The sequence below is a fragment of the Rhineura floridana genome, chromosome 4 (assembly GCF_030035675.1).
Source record: "Rhineura floridana isolate rRhiFlo1 chromosome 4, rRhiFlo1.hap2, whole genome shotgun sequence".
Classification (NCBI taxonomy): Eukaryota; Metazoa; Chordata; class Lepidosauria; order Squamata; family Rhineuridae; genus Rhineura; species Rhineura floridana.
This window is the reverse complement of record NC_084483.1, coordinates 112,206,884-112,222,601: the sequence shown is the minus strand read 5'-3', so window position 1 is coordinate 112,222,601 and position 15,718 is coordinate 112,206,884. Positions and strand designations below refer to the sequence as shown.

Genomic DNA, 15,718 nt, shown 5'->3' with positions numbered 1-15,718 from the left:
CCCAACGATCCAACCTCCCTCAAAGGGGGTGTTGGTCTTGCCTATTCGGGTTACAACTTCCAGAGGAGTGGTGTTTAATTCCACTGCCTTAATTGACAGTGGAGCCTCCACAAATTTTATTGATGCAAAGTTAGTCAAGCGTCATGGAATTTCCCGGTGGAAACTGAACGCTCCCCTAGCTGTGGAGACTATCGATGGGAGACCCCTGAAGTCAGGAGGGGTGACACAAGCCACGGAGGAAGTGAAACTTCAAATCCCCGGGCACGAAGAGTTCATTTCGCTATACATGTCAGATCTCTCGAACTTTAAGGTGATTCTGGGAATGCCCTGGCTAGCAAAGCATGAACCCACAATAAGTTGGAAGGAGGCGGTGGTGTGGTTCACCTCACAGTATTGCCAGGAGAACTGTCAACCTGAAGGAATCAAGAACACCTTAGCGGGGGCAGTGCAAGAGATCGAGCAAGTGACCCTGCCGCCAAAGTATGAAGAATTCAAAGATGTGTTTGATGAAAAGGAGGCAGAGACTTTACCCCCCCACCGCCCTTATGACTGTGCGATTGATCTAGTGCCAGGAGCCAGCATTCCATCAGGGAGAATCTACTCTCTCACAGAGATTGAGAGGGAGGCCCTGAAGGAATTCCTGGATAAAAACCTGAGACGAGGATTCATACGCCCCTCACAATCCCCTGCTGGAGCGCCACTATTGTTTGTGAAAAAGAAGGGGGGGGACTCAGACCCTGTAATGACTATTGCGCATTGAACCAGATCACCATCCCCAACAGCTACCCGCTGCCCCTGATCTCAGAGTTGTTGGACCGACTGCGCTCTGCAAAAATCTTCACGAAGTTGGATTTGAGAGGAGCGTACAATCTGATCAGGATGAAGCAGGGAGATGAATGGAAAACAGGTTTCTTGACCACTTACGGACAGTATGAATACCTGGTCATGCCGTTCGGACTTTGTGGAAGTCCAGGAATTTTTCAAAAATTCATGAACGACGTGTTTAGAGACTTGTTGGACACATATGTAATCTGTTACTTAGATGATATCCTGGTGTTCTCAAAGAACCAGGAAGACCACGACCAGCATGTGAAGATGGTGTTGCAGAGACTGAGAGAAAATCACCTGTATGCTAAATTAGAGAAATGTGGATTTGACCTCAAGTGTCTAGACTTCCTTGGATATCGAATCTCAGCGGAAGGCGTGGAGATGGACCCAGGGAAAGTAAGCTGTATATTGGACTGGGGCCAACCTGTCACCAAGAAGGATGTACAACGGTTTTTGGGGTTTGCCAATTATTACAGAAAGTTCATTCCAGGGTTTTCCAAATTGACAGCTCCTCTGACTGACTGTTTAAGGGGAAAGAAGAAGTTTCAATGGACAGAGAATGCCACCCAGGCCTTTGAGGAGCTGAAGAGAAGGTTCGCTTCCGAGCCCATTCTGCACTTTGCTGACCCGACCCGCCCTTTCATCATGGAAGCAGATGCTTCAGATTTTGCTATCGGGGGGGCTCCTTCTGCAATTAGACCAAGAAGGAAAGGAGCTGCACCCCTGTGCGTACTTCTCTTGGAAGTTAAAGCCTGCAGAGAAGAATTACACAGTTTGGGAGAAGGAGCTGCTGGCCATCAAGGACTCTTTTGAAAACTGGAGACAATACCTAGAGGGGGCCCCTCATCAGATCGAAGTGCGCTCCGACCACAAGAACCTGGAAAGCCTCCAAACTGCCAGAAAGCTGAACCAGAGACAAATAAGATGGTCCCAGTTCTTCACCAGGTTTAACTTCAAGATCACTTACCAAGCCCAAGCCAAAAACCAGAGAGCTGATGCCTTATCCAGACAGCCACAGTACAAAGAAAGTGAATCCGAGGACCAGCCTCAGTACATGATCCCGCCAGAGAAATTAATGTTGGGATCATGCCAGTCTTCGTGGGAAGAGGAACTCAAAAAGGCACAACAAGAAGATGCAGACGTACTAAAATATGGGCAGGAGACGGGACAAAGTCAAGACTCAGAAGTAACCTTTCACTGGAGGAATGGACTATTATGGTTCAAAACAGCCAGATATGTGCCAGAAGGAGAATTAAGGCTCAGAATCCTATGCCAGTGCCATGATTCCATCACAGCGGGACACTTTGGGATTTACAAGACCATTCAGAACATGGCCAAGGACTTCTGGTGGCCTAAAATGCGTAGGGATATTGAAAGCTATGTAAAGTCCTGTTCTGTCTGTCTGCGGACAAAAACACAAACAGGAAAACCAGCAGGACTGTTACAACCGCTACCTGTCCCACATGAACCCTGGAAGGATCTCTCCATGGATTTTATAACTGATCTACCCAAATCCCAAGGAATGACAGCCGTTTTAGTCGTGGTAGATCTACTCACCAAAATGGCGCATTTCCTCCCTTGTGCAGGGGCCTTAGAGGCTAAGGAAACGGCCAAGTTATTCATCAAAGAAGTCTACTGACTGCATGGGTTGCCAAACAGTGTAGTCTCAGACCGAGGAACTCAGTTCACAGCCACATTTTGGAGAGCAATGTGGAAACAGTTGCAGACAGAATTAAAACTCTCTTCCGCCCATCACCCCCAGACAGATGGGCAAACGGAACGCTTGAACGCCGTTTTGGAAAGATATTTAAGAAGTTATGTGTCCTATCAACAGACTGACTGGGTATCATATTTGCATTTTGCAGAGTTCGCCTACAACAATTCTCTACACTCCAGCACTCAACAAACCCCATTCTTCGCGAATTATGGATTCCATCCTAAAGTCTTTCCAAGCAGCTCAGAAGGAATGCTGGTACCGGCAGCTGAGGACTTCCTAAAAGAATTGCAAGCGGCGCAACAAACACTGAAACAGCAGTTAAACGAAGCCAAAACAGAGTACAAGCGAGTTGCTGACCTGCACAGGAAGGAGGGCCCCCCCCTTCAACCAGGAGACCAGGTATGGCTGTCCACCCGTTTCCTCCAGATGCCGGGCAAATGTAGAAAATTACAAGACAAAAGGGTGGGTCCTTTTGAAATAGAAACTCAAATTAATCCCGTGGCGTACCGGCTGAAGCTACCTGACACGTTTAAAATACATCCTGTGTTTCATCGATCCCTCTTGACGAAAGCTGCCCCTCCCAGTGAGCTGCGGCCGGAGGAGCCTCCTGGGTCCCCACTCCTGATAAATGAGCAGCTTGAGTTTGAAGTTGAGGAAATCTTGGATTCCAGGATCAGACGCCACAAGCTGCAGTATTTGATTCACTGGAAGGGCTATGGAGTGGCTGACAGATCATGGGAAAATGCAGATGATGTGCATGCTCCAGAGTTAGTAAAACTTTTCCATCAACGTTTTCCTCACCGCCCCAAGCCAGACAGGGGGAGGGGGGCACAGCTTGAGAAGGGGGATGGTGTCGGGAGGATGAGCTGGGCTCCTGGGGGGTTGTCAGAAGAGGATTCAAATGGCTGGCAGAGGGAGGAGGGAGGAACTTACCCTCTGTGGAGCGAAGCCGAAACAGAGGACATGCCAGAGATAGGGTCGCCTAGCAATGGGGAGCCTGAGAGCCTTGAAGTTTTAGAATCCCCCCCAGACATTCCCAGGCCCTCCCTTCTCCGCAGCTCAGAGCAAGAGGGAGGGCTGATCACAGCAGAAAGGCGGAGAGATGGTTTACCCTCAGCTCCTTCTTTCTCACCCATAGTGGAATCGGACACTTCAGAAGAGGAGGAGGTGATGCCTCCCCCCTCACCACGCACACGCAGACGGTTGAAAAGACAGGAGAGAAGGGGGGGAAGGCAGGCAGTACCTGAGGGGGAGTTAAGGAGGAGCGAAAGGTTGCGCGCCCGTTTAGCCCCTTCTTAAAGAACAGGCGGGAAGCAGCCCCTTGCTCTGTCAACTTTCTCCCAATGTCGCAGGACCTGTATCCCTGTATTGCTTCATGAGAAAGCGCAGTCTTTGTTTGGACATTACTCTAATAAAACACGAATTAACTACAACCTCTGGTCTGGTTCCTGAGTCGCATCCTGGGCCTGACAGCTACTCACCATTTCTCAGCCTATCTGCCCCTCAGGATGAAAACAATGGAGAACCATGACTACCCCAAGGCATACTTAAAATGTAAAGGAAGTATTGTACAACCATAGTATGCAATTGGATACTTATAGGGACACAGCATGACAAAACTGGGTGGAAGTAAAAGTTCTACACTTAGGAAAAAGAAACCAAATGCACAGTTATAAGATGGAGGATACTTGGCTCAGCAGTACGACATGCAAGAAGGATCTTGGAATTGTTGTTGATCACAAGCTGAATATGAGCCAATGTGGCTGCAAAAAAGGCAAATGCTATATCAGGCTGCATTAACAGAAGTATAGGTTCCAAATCATGTGAAGTATTAGTTCCCCTCTATTCAGCACTGGTTAGCCCTCATCTTGAGTGCTGTGTCCAGTTCTGGTCTCTGCACTTCAAGAAGGATGCAGACAAACTGGAACAGGTTCAAAAGAGGGCAACAAGGATGATCAGGGGACTGGAAACAATGCCCTATGAGGAGAGACTGAAGGAACTGGGCATATTTAATCTGGAGAAGAGAAGACTGAGGGGAGATATGATAACACTCTTCAAGTATTTGAAAGGTTGCCACACAGAGGAGGGCCGGGATCTCTTCTCGATGATCCCAGAGTGCAGGACACAGAATAATGGGCTCAAGTTGCAAGAAGCCAGATTTCGACTGGACATCAGGAAAAGCTTCCTAACTGTTAGAGCCATACAACAATGGAACTAATTACTAGAGAGGTAGTGGGCTCTCTGACACTGGAGGCATTCAAGAGGCAGCTGGACAGCCATCTGTTGGGAATGCTTTGATTTGGATTCCTGCATTGAGCAGGGGGTTGGACTTGATGGCCTTATAGGCCCCTTCCAACTCTACTATTCTATGATTCTATGAAAATATTTATATAAGCATGACTATCAAATATGTTTATTTATATAACCTGTAAAGATATTTATAGTGCAATCCTATGTTTGTTTACTCAGAAGCAAGTCCCAATGTATTCAATGGGGCTTACTCAACCAGGGAAAACTGCAGCCTCAAATGATAAGGAACTTGTTCTTTTAACAAGTCCTTTAAGTTGAGAGCTTATCCCAGTCTGCGTCTGTGTTGAAATTGCTTTTTAATATGTTTTTAAACTTTTTCTTAAAAAAAATGTTTTTAAAGCTTTTAAAAATGTTTTTAAAGATGTTTTGTTTTAATATATTTTAAAGTCTGTTATGATTTTTAAAGTGTTTTTAGTGCTTTTGTTTGCTGCCCTGGGCTCCTACTGGGAGGAAGGGTGGGATATAAATAAAATAATAAAAATAAATAAATAAACTTCATTCATTTTTTAAAAAAATGAGTATTAGTTTCCTACATAATAAAAACTGTGATAAACCCTGCCTAATTTCTTTAAAAATAGGGTTGGAGGGAGAGAGATTTACAACACAAACACAAGTCTGCACTTTACTCACAATCATGAAAGGGCGGGGTTGCAGCCAGAGCTTTGAAAAGTTACTTTAAACTACAACTCCCATCAGCCCCAGCCAGCATGGCCACTGGATTGGGCTGATGGGAGTTGTAGCTAGAGCATGATCTGTTTAAAAAAAAGTTGTGCAGGGGGGGGTTACGTTTTGGTGTATATCTCGGGAATTAGACCACCTAGAAACTTTATTTTTTAAATTGAAGTGGAGAGTCCAGAGAGTAAGGGGTGGTAGCCAGAGAGCCGGAGCCCCCCCCCAAAACCAGAGACTCCAGCCGAAAATACACACACCGGGGCACACACACACACAAATCATTGTCACTCACCTCCACAGCTCTTCGCCATTCTGCCTTCCTTGCCCTGGCTTTTTCCTCCGGCGTCCATTTTTTCTTCTCAGAGTCAGACACTAGCAGGCTCCCCCTGCCTATTCATCTCTTCTATCGTGCCTCCTAACACAGATCACGAGGGAAGAGACAGTCTGCGCAGAGGTCCAATCAGTGTGAGGCACATGTCTTGTGTTAACCAATCACAGCCAGGAGCTGACTTCCCCTTGTTCCCGCCCCCAAGTAACGTCCAACCTAACGTGGAAACGTTAAAGTTGAAGCTGAAAAGTAGGGAAATTACTATTCGTTCCGTTACTTGCCAAATGTAATGGAAATACCCACTCGTTATTTAAAATTGTAACGAATTAAAAGTAACTCGTTAAAAATAACGAGTTACTTCCAAGCTCTGGTAACAGTAGTGATTATAATGTGATGAGGTATTGAGCGGGCCCCATGATTGTTCCACACCTTACTGAATATTGCTGTTTGTGCAGATTGCGCCATTCCAAATCTAGTCTCGACTCTGTCACCCACTGAATGCCTTGGGATGTTAAGAACGCGGAAAACCAAGGGAGGCTGCATAGAGGCCATGCTTCATTCTATTTTGGAACATTCCAAAGAAGAAGCGGGGATCGCACGCAGACAGCGTGAGGAGTGCATCGATGTCATGCGTGCCGAAGAAAGGCACAGTGCTAAAATGACACGTCTAGTGGAGGAGGAAATGCAGGAGTCAAGGCAGGACAGAGAACACTATGAACAGCGCATTTCTCTCGAGGCTAGAGTAAGCACCATCCTTGACAACCTTCAGCAACTGTCCGATCATTTGTGCAAAGATAATGTAAGCAGAAATACAACACAGGGAACGAGCAATGTAGAAATTGGTAACACCCCCTCCAACACCACAAGCCACAGGAACACACAAAAACCAAACACAGGTTACAGAGTGGTCCCTATGTCCTATCAGTATTTAACAAGTTCTGATGATGATGACAAAGCCATAATGCAATCATCACAGAGCCTGCTTTCAGAAATCCCCCCGGGTAATACCTTTAACAGGTCTGGTTTGAATGAGGAGTGCCTGGGAATGCACAGCCCTATTGGGCCATCATCCCAGCGTGGGCAAAACATAACTCAGAGCCAGAGCTCTGAAAAAATTACAGGCCGAGAAAGGCAGCCGCTCACTTCAACACAGGCCATGGCCAGGCCATGTAGGAACATATGCAAAAGAGTTCCATACAGCCCCTAGGCAGGGCGCTGAACATGCCTAATCAACATTTTGAGTAAATTACCTTTTCTAATTCTCCAGAAGTAACCATACTTTACTGTGTGTAAAACGCCAAGTGCTTTCTCTTTTTTGCTGTACTTTCCATTGACTGTTCCATTGAGTTATGAAAAGATAAAGGTCATATCTCCTGAAGAAACGTCTTGAGGTTATAAGGTACTTTCTACGGCAGAACTTGAAAGGTAATTTTCAGGCAGACTTATATGTGCACAACATTCCTTTTGTTTGAGTAACAATGTGTTTTCTGCTTCCAAAATAGCACAGTTCTATGTGTAGTACAAGATGCCCCTGCATGGTACATCAGAACCGTTTTGTACTGGTACTATAAGGTGGTTTTCACATTGAAAACAGTTCAGTACATCCAGAAGCAAATCAGACAGTGTACAGGACGCAACCACGTTTCCTTAAAAATGATGCTATAACACTGTATTGACCTATGAAACTGAAATACATACATCAGCTATGTTGCTGCACGGGAAGTGGCGCGCTCTGCAATTGCCAATTTCCTCTTTGGAAAAAAAAAGTCAATTTCTGATGTTCCACTGTAATGTGATTGCTGTTAAAGGTGTTATATTGTGTTATATTGATAAATAAATGAGAAATCATACAATGGTAAGCGTTCCACTCTGTGGCCTGCAAGGTTCCCACTACAAAACTTTTTAAGGATGGGCCATTTGTTGTTTCCAGTGCAGTAAACATTGCTGGCACCTCAAAGCCAACTGTGGAAGAGATGATCTTTGCAAAGCATTCGATCGTTTTGGTTTGTGACAATTTTGATTACGGGTGTTTTCATTAGCAGCAGGAACGGACTGTGCAAACTAAAAGGGAAAGTGGTTGGGTATATCATGTTAACAAGTGTCTCTGGACACGCCTGCTTCTTTGCTTTCTGCAGAACTAGAGCTTGCAAATTTCTGTTAGCTTGCTGGTTTGCTTGCAGCGGAGCTCCTGCTGAGCGTGCTTTTCACTTTCACTTCCCATTTGTAATTGTTTCCGGCTCAGATCTAAGAATCCATCCCTAAGCTCAGAAGGCAACATTTGCAGTTAGAGCAAATGGTGGAGATTTCCACTGCAAAGTTTGCTTTCGGTAGCAACCCTAGGATTATTTATTTCCCCTTCAGATTTGAAAGGGACCTTGCATCCCCCCTCCCAGTGACGTTCATGTTGCTGCTTCTCCAAGGAGAGTAAGTATTATTGGTCCACAGAGTGTGTCGATGAAAGCACACACACACACAGAATTCTGGTCTTGACTTCATGGATTTTGTTAATGCTCACTGCTGTCACTGTAATACAATATGTATAAAGCAATTGACACATGATGAGAAACAAGTTTCTTGTTCTGATTTTGTGATAAAGATAATGACCTCAGTAAATGTTTCAACAGTTAAAGAGATAAAAAGTTGTATACACAGATATGACACAGATGAGAGAAAATATAGTGATGTCTTCAAATGAAAACATTTCCTAGATCATTTTGAAATGGTAGCCACTGTAAATGAAATGTGCATAGACTTTAAATATTATATGTGTAGGAACTGATTGAAGGTGGCTCATAGAAAAACAAGCAGCTCTGCAGAAACTCTTTACTATGAATCCTTTACGTTATATTCCCTATGCTGATTAAAGGAAAAGATTAGCCCCTTACCTGCATCTTTTCCACACATGTATGTATCAGCATGAGGATAGGAATTTTTTTACTTGCCCCCATAGGTAGCCCCTTCTTCCCTTTTCTATGATTTGTCCCCTAGTGAAGTCGAACGAAGTACCGTTACCTTTCCCTGCTGGTTTGCTTTATGCAGAGCTCCTTATGCTGAGCTTGTGTTTGTCAATTTCACTTCCAATTTTAAAAAAATTCCGAGCCAGAATTAACATTCTATCCCTAACCTAATAAGGGAACAATTGCAGTGACAACAAATCGCGGAGATGTTCCCTTCAGAACTTGCTTTCAGTAGGAACCCTAGAATTATTTATTTCCCCTTCACCTTTGATAGGGAACTTGCCCCCCCTCAATTTCTTGTAACCTAGCACTGAAAGGAGAATGGTTTTATCTCTGGTTGTATTGATCTGGTTCACCACTATCAATGCCTTCCAGCATTTCAAACGGTGGGATGGAATTAACCCTATGAGCTACTGGGAAGAATTATCCCCATGGGAACATTATCCGTTGTTTGAAACAGTGGCAGGGCACTCCAGGGGGGTGGGCAGCTCCTTCGGGTAGCAGTTTATTTTGAAGGGAGCCATTATCATGCGTTTGAACATCCATTGTGTCTAATAGGATGCAGGACACTTAAAACGGGAGGTGTGAGCTGCACAGAGATGAGAAATCCCCCTTTTTTACCAAATCAATCTCGATACGCAGTGCAACTGTGCCTTTAGTTTTTGTCAATGTCTTAGGGTATGTTACAGTGGGAGCCCCATCCTGGGAAGCACAATCGATAGGTAAGTTTCCCCCCATTCATATTTAGACTGTCGTGAGGTCAGTCGGCCATCGAGAAGACTCTTCTCAGTGGTAAACACACTCCCCTTTCATGGGGGGTGTCTCCCAGGGATGCCAGCTGTCGTGCTAGCCGTGCCACCCAATCCAATCCAGTCCAGTGCCAGAATTGGATCAGTTCAGTGAACTAATTCCACACCAACACCAGCTAAAGCATTTGTATGGGCACCAGCCCACCTTGCAGGGTTGTTGTTCCATGGTTCCAATTTTTGGATACAGAGTGACACACATTTTAAGTGGACATCCATACAAAGTAAAGAGCAGAGCTTTCCTGTTTCACAACCACCCTGAAAGGTTTTTTTGGCTGACAGAGTATGTTACAGTGGGAGCCTCATCCTGAGAAGCACAATAGATAGGTAAGTTTTCCCCCATTCATATTTAGACTGTTGTGAGGTCAGTCGGCCACCAAGAAGACTCTTCCCAGTGGTAAACACGCTCCCCTTTCATGGGGGGTGTCTCCCAGGGATGCCAGCTGTTGCGCTAGCTGTGCCACCCAATCCAGTCCAGTCCAGTGCCAGAATTGGATCAGTTCAGTGAACTAACTCCACCCCAACACCAACACCAGTAAAATCATTTGTATGAGCACTGGCCCGCCATGCAGGGTTGTTGTTCCATGGTTCCAATTTTTGGATACAGAGCTACACACATGTTAAGTGGACATCCATACAAAGTACAGAGAAGAGCTTTCCTGTTTCACAAACACCAGGAAAGTGTGAGAAGGTCAAAATAAAGGCACCAACTCACATTTGTTCAGTCAAAGCTCTACATTTATTAGAGAAATGTTACATCACATTCTCTCGTGAAAGCCTCAGTTCTTTCCAGCCCCATGTCTTTTAACAGAGCTTTCCTTCTCAGAAAGATGCTTCCATCTTTCGGGGCTTGTAGATGAGTGAGTTCCCTCTGTGAGTGTATTCTCCTACATGGCTGCAATACTCTGCAAGTTTACTTCGAAGTCCATTGGAACTGTTGGGCTTAATTCCCACTAAACCGGTGTAAGATTGGTCTGCACAGCACACTAATCAGTGTGCGATTGGCTTCCAAGTAAACGTGCATGGATCATGATCTCTGCCTGCAGTCCCTGGAAATCTTACTTTTCAGTAAGCAGATGAGTGGGTTTTGTGAGCATGAAGAGAGATGCTGTAATTGGAGCTAAGGGGGTTAATGAAGAGTTTCACGAGGCATAAGCAGCCAGCCACTTCAAAATGAAACACGCGACTGATCAGATTGAAGTATTTGCAGTCGCGCTGGTGCCGCTTTTCTTCAAGCACCCCTCTGCCTGCTCCATACCAACACAAGCATTATTCTCCAAATCAGCCTCCCTGGGGTCTACAGTTCCACCCGCCACCCCCTCCTTTCCCAGGAAAACCTGGATTGAGGTTGCCCCCTGGTGCTCTGAGATAGAATATATTGTGCGGGAAGCAGCAAGAGCGGTTGAGGAAGTTTTCTATTAAGCAGCCGGAAACGAAATGACGAAAAGGACAGCGCAAGGGGGCGGTGTAAGGGAGGATCAAAAAAAAAGAAAGAAGAGAAACGTTTACACGCACTGAAGTGGATGCGGTTTTTCAAGGTAAATCCTGTTTTTAACCGCATCGATTAAACCTCCGTGTTAAAAGCAAAAGCAGCACAATGCATGCGCTTTTGTTCAAATGTCGAGTAAACGGTCCAAATTTAAAGGATCTCCATTTTGGACCAGATGCAGATTTTCTTGCCGTGTAAACAAGCATTTAACCGTCTTGGGTTTTATTTGTACATTTATTTGGTTTTCCTGATCTTGCTAAACTCTGGGCAAACTTTTCTGAAAAATGTTATTTTGAAAGAAATCTGTATGCACTCTTCTCTGCATCTTTCTCTTTCTAAGTTTATGTTAACTTCGAAAAGTAATGCTTGAAAAATTGGATATAAAAGAATATGTCTCTTACATTTAGTCTGTCTTCTTTGCCCCTGAGACTGTGAAGCTAAAGAAATTGCTTCTTAGGAAACTATGGAAACTTTTTGATAATGATAGGAATTTGCAATTGTCAAACTGTAGTGTAATAGACTTCCCATCCCAGACTTACGTCAAGACTGAATGTTTCTTTCTAAAATTATCTTTGAATAAACATAGTATTGTGCAAAGCTATAATCCTTAAGAATAAATAGTGCACTATTTCAGGATGCAAGGTCAGTTTAAATGTGGCATTTTAAAAGATTTTTAAAAAAATCAACTGTAGTTCTAGTATTTAATGTATTAGAATAATAACAAGGAACAAAGGCAATTTATGTGAACTACAGGAGCAACTATCTTTAAGAGTCCAGAATTTCACAGAATGTCATGCCAGTTCATAAGGAAGTCTTCTTTCCCAGAGCAATGAACTTGATGATAGTCCTAGACATTTGCAGTCTGTGCTGCTGTAATGTTTGCTTGATTTTGCTTCAAGCTTTATTGCGACCACTGTATTCCAGTTCCTGTTCAGAGATGCGTATAATCATGGCACGTGATCAGTATAACATACGGCAGATGGCTTAATTGGAAGATGAGAAGGCAGAAAATTTCTGGAGCAAACTGCAGGGCCTGAAGTGCTTGAAACTAAATGAGGGATGGGGTATGCAACCCTAATTCCTGCAAGGTTGGAGAGTAAGGGGCCCTCAGTTTGCTGTCATATGATTCCATGGATGCAGTTAAAGCTAGAACTTACATATGCGTTGTCTAGACTTCCTAGGCTTGTTATATTTGACTAGTCAATTGCTTTTTCCCAACCCTGGAACAATTAATGGGCTCCTAAAGAGAGCTCTGAGAGCCAGTGTGGTGTAGTGGTTAAGGTGTTGGACTATGACCTGGGAGACCAGGGTTTGAATCCCCACACAGCCATGAAGCGCACTGGGTGACCTTGGGCCAGTCACTGCCTCTCAGCCTCATGAAAACCATAAGTCGGAATCGACTTGGAGGCAGTACACACACAAAGAGAGCCCTCTCCTTAAATGTTTCATCCCCCCCCCCCTGCAGAGGCTGCTGCAAGTGAGGAGACATTGAGTTCAAGTGCAGAAGTGTGTTACATGTGAAATCTGGCTCTCTGCTTTGGTTCTCTGTGCTAGTTTCATCAAGTATCTGATCCATGCTTTGAAGTTTGCTGTTTTTGCAGTGGTTGTTGTGTAATAGCTTACTGTACCTAGTGACTTGCAGAGTGTTGAGGAAAATACAGCAGGTGATGATGAAGGCAAATCTGTCAGAAAGGTACACTGAAGAAACATATTATTCACTGTTACACCAAGAGATTAGAAAATTGTGTGTTTGGTGATAGGAAGATATTAGTTTATGGCCCAAAAGACATTAAGAAAATTGTGTGTTTGATGATGGGATAATACTAGATGTGTCCCAAAAGACATTAAGAAAATCTGTCCTTCTGAACAGTAATCTGAAGGCCAAATATTTGTAATGAAATTATTTGTAATCTAGTCATGAATTTAAAATAGTGTTTGGAAATAGTGAAACAACCATAAATCTAAGTCACCTTAAAACATAAGACCAAGAAAAATAAAATGAGATTTTTCATCTCATTCTTTGCTTGACGAATTTATTTTATTACATTTATATATCACTGTTCCTCCAAGGAGCTCCAAGTGGTACATGGTTCTCTTCTCTCCATTTTATCCTCACAACAACCTTGTGAGGTAGCTTAGGATGAGAGACAGTGAGATTACCCAGTGAGATTCATGGCTGAGTGGGGATTCAAACCCTGGTCTCCCAGGTCATAGACCAACACTCTAACCATTACATGAAGTATATGTAATAATAGGTCATCCATGCAGTTTTATTGCCTACTTTTGAATGTGCTAAGGGTTGTATAGTTATAAATGTACTATTTTTGCTACCACAGTAATTTTCCCTTGTGTATATATTTAATGACATCATCCAACAATATGCTCTGATCTTCAGCATACTAATGCATCTTCCTGCTAATCAAGGTTTTACAGTATCACCTGTGCAAGTGTCTTCAGGTATTTAAGCTTAGAAGGCCAGCAGTTTTAAAAAGATATTTGAAATGGTAAAGTGGAAAATAGAGCTATGATTCAAGTTAACAACTCTGATTAAAAATGTTAGTTTAGCTGTCAAGGATGTATCTGAGTAATTATTTTTTTAAAAAATCTGTCATTACTACAGAACAACAATCTTTCTTGCAGAGTCTTCATTAAGGCTGCAGTCCTAGAGCTCCTGTGAGGGCATACCAGGGGCCATAGGATATACTGGAGCTCTGAGATCAGTAGGACTCAAAAGGACACATGCCAGGGGAGGACTGGGAATCAGCTTGGAACCTTTGGATCCAAAGCTTTCTGACTCCCAAAATGCCTCCAAACTGGGCAGAGATTTAGACTAGCTCAGAAGCTGGTCTAAATCTCTTCCCCTAGTTTCCCTTGTATTGTTTCTTACTTTGTTGCTTTTAAAGCTTTAAAATGTACCTGACAGGTTTCCTTGGATGTCCCTCCTCCCCCACCCTCCACTTTAGCATTACAGCTGAAATGCATTTGAAAATGGTTTTCACTTGCATTGCTAAGAATCAAAACTGTTTTGAAACAAGTGACAGTTCAAGTAAATACAGTGCAATGGTTCAATACTGCACTCTTTTTCCATTCCACACTACGCAACTAAAGGTTTGAGTTATGTGGGAAGCAAAGAGTCTACATTGTGGTAAGGGGTTGTGATGGCAGCAGCAATGAGCCCAGCTCTGACTTTAAAACTGAAGGTCAGGAAGAGGAAAAGAAGAATGAAGGAACAGTGAAAGATCACTCTCAATGTGATTTCATTTTTAGTATGAAGACAGGAAGGACTTGTAAGAATTTTGAAGAATTTATTTTATAAACCAATACAGAAACAATGCTGTTAAGAGTTTCTAACATAATAGTTTTGCATAACTGAACTTAACCCCTGTTTATGAACCATTGTTTGTTGATGGGCTGCCAAAGTGTCATATCAAACTATGCTTTGAAGGGATACTGGTTTTCAAACCACAATTTGTGCTTACTCTAAACTCCTGTTGCATCTTACATCACAACATCCACACTTGGGGCCACTGTTCTACCTTAAGAGGCTACTGTCCCATGGAGGTGGGAATGAATTTCTGAATTTGTGAAGTTAACGACTGAGCAGATGAAAAATAAAAGCAGACAAACAGATCTAAACCATGGTTTGCCTGTCATATGTCTGGAAGCGCAAACCATGGTATAGGATAGGTTCTCAACTACAGCTAGCACAAACCATGGGGTTTGATATCTCAACTGAAGCAATTAGTAGGATATTACTACTGATCTTTAAACCTCTATCCCAGTGTGCTTTATTAAATGTATAAAATGGTTTTAAAAAGTACACTCTGAGTAGTCATAATTCCAGTGTTTAAAGTGTAGCTATAGTAATTGGATACGCAAGAGGCAGAGGAGTTGGATTTCACTTGGAATTCTGAGAGCTTTCTATTTCGAGTCATTATTATGATCTTAGTTGTTCATACAAACATTAGTCAGAGAGTTGTTTGCTATAGCTGGAATTTTAGTTCTGGTAGCAGACATTCCAAACACACTTTGACAGCTTTAGTCAGCTGACTGTAGTATGTACAATAACATCAGGTGACCTGTACCTTCTGAGAGCAGTGTACATCTCACCAGAACTGTGTGCATTTTTAGGTTTCTTGGTTGGTAACAGGCAAGCACACATACTTCAACATCTCAGATGAACTGAACCTAGTTGCTGACATTGCCAAATCAGAAATGAGCAGCTGTTCTTTTTAGGTTTGTTCATTAGTAAGAGACAGTATATCAGAGGCTGTTATCTTAGCATACTGACCGGAAATCAAGTTTCACTGCAGTTGATTCTAGTGAGTGTGTCTAGGAGCAGTGTGAAATAAAAAAAGTCATGTAGAATATTAGGTCGTTCACTTATGAAAATATCCCAGTCCTGTATGTTTCCTGTGTTTGCTTCATAGGATTGTGGCTTTACTATCTTGTTCTGCAACCAAGTGGATGTAAATATTTTGCACCTCAAATCCTATTACTACTTATTTATATGAAAAAAATACTTCAAATATTCAGGCTATGGTCTGAAGGTATGTGAGGCCAGCACCCTGCAAGCAGGGTCAGGTCTGGTCAGTGCCTGGATGGGAGACT

General features: G+C 43.3%; 1 protein-coding gene across 2 annotated transcripts in view; it reads left to right on the top strand.

The window, feature by feature from the left end:
• Window positions 1-11,012: 11,012 nt before the first annotated feature.
• The window catches only part of FBXO30 (F-box protein 30), a 29,365-nt gene continuing 24,659 nt past the window's right edge, over window positions 11,013-15,718 (top strand). For both annotated transcript variants that reach the window (XM_061624047.1, XM_061624048.1), the window contains exon 1: window positions 11,013-11,156. The gene's annotated coding sequence lies outside the window, so the exon portion shown is untranslated. The remainder of the gene's footprint in view (window positions 11,157-15,718) is intronic.